This window comes from Orycteropus afer, unplaced genomic scaffold (assembly GCF_000298275.1).
Source record: "Orycteropus afer afer isolate SDZICR_OR568_19922 unplaced genomic scaffold, OryAfe1.0 scaffold00336, whole genome shotgun sequence".
Classification (NCBI taxonomy): Eukaryota; Metazoa; Chordata; class Mammalia; order Tubulidentata; family Orycteropodidae; genus Orycteropus; species Orycteropus afer.
The window spans coordinates 2,130,032-2,131,811 of record NW_006921923.1 but is presented as its reverse complement, the minus strand read 5'-3'; positions in this window follow the sequence as shown (position 1 = coordinate 2,131,811).

The window sequence follows — 1,780 nt, the reverse complement described above, 5'->3', positions numbered from 1 at the left end:
CCAGCCTTCTGGTTAGCAGTCAAGTGCCTTAGCCACTATGCTACCAGAGCTCCCAATTGATTGGGTAGCAATATGTATATACGTAGAGAGAGAGAGAGAGAGAGAGAGGACTGTTTTCCCCTCAGGGCAGTGATGAGAGGAGAGGAGGTGTGAAGGGGGATGAAGGGGTGCCTAACTGGCTTGATTGGAGCAACTCCTGCTCCCAAAACAGAAGAAAAGTGGGGGGGCTCTCTATTCAGCATGGCTCCCACTATGTGATCATTGCCCGAGAACTGATTAGAGTTCTGAGAGGGAACAGAATGGGGTTAAAGGCAAACCGTTATGGCTCAATCTGAGAACCCAACTAATCAACCCACACACAACACTTGTTTGTTTATATACACCATTTCCAATATATTTCCTTTTAAGGGCCCCTCTGGGAGCCCTGGTGACGAAATGGTTAAGGCTGCTAGCCAAAGGTCGGTGGTTGGAACTTACCCAGTTGGCTCGGCAGGAGAAGGACTTGGGGATCTGCTCCCATAAAGCTTACAGCCTGGAAAACCCCATAGGCAGTTCTAGTGTCACATGGGGTAGCTAAGAGTCAGAACAGACTCCGCGGCCCATCACCACCACCACAACTGGGTGGTGCAAACGGTTAAGCTCCAACTAGTAGCCAGAAAGGCTGGCAGTTCTGGGCCTGGCAATATTGCTTCCAGAAGGTCACAGCCTTGGAAATCCTATGGAGCACAGTTACACTGTGATACACACGGAGTCACCACGAGTGGGAATGTATTCAATAGCTACCAACAACAACGCTTTAATTTCAACCCTAGAGACACACAACCATCACCACCCACCCTCCCCAAAGACAAAGTGGTTGAGAAACAAGAGGCTGTAGGGCTGGAAGATTACTTTGAGTGTACAGGTCGATGGGGAAAGGTTTGAGGGGAGGCCGCTGGATTTGAGAGGGCTCGGTGGGCAAGCTGGTGGGTGACAACACAGGAAGAATGTAAATGAGCATGAAGGAAGGTAGCGGAGTGTGGAAGAGGGAAAGCGAAGAACGAGGCGACCTCAGGATCCCAATTTCCTGGTCTGGAAAGAAATGTCTTTGAAAAATACCGTTGTGCTGCCCACGAAGTGCTAAGTAACCTAAACCTTATAATCAGAAATAATGTTTCTGTACATCTACTCCACCGTTAATACTTCTTAGGACACAGGGGTGGAAAACCTCCACCTCTCCCCAGTTCAGTCTCAGTCGGTCCTGCGTGGACATATGTTAAGTTTTCCTTCTCCCTTACAGATCTGATCTCATAGCTAGGCCAGAAAGAATGAACCACCCATACGGAGACTCAATGCTTGCTTCCCTGGCAGAAAAGGGATTAAGTTTCGCGGGGCCTCCCTGCCAGCTGGGTGTCCGCAGCATCCCAGGCTGCTGCGGCAGCCACTGCCGGGCAGCCAGCCGTCCGAGGGCCGCCGCCCGGGCCGAGGAGGCTGCAGGCAGCGGGAGCGTGGGAAGGCGGCGGTGCCCTTTCCCAGACTCCCGCCTGGGCGCCCCGGGAACCGCTCCAATCCCACGCGGGCCCAGCCGGGCTGCGCGGGAGGTCTCGACAGCCCCTGCTCAGCACCCCAGTGTTCAAACTCCCGTCCCAGGAGGGCACCGGCAGGAGCCCGGGCCCCAGCGGCGCTACGGGGAGGCAGGGCCCGGCCGGGGCCGCCGCCGCCTTGAACCTCCCAGCCCGATCACCCCGCCCAGCCAAGCCCCAGATCTCTCGGCCCGGTCGGGCCACGGCGGCACCTGAGG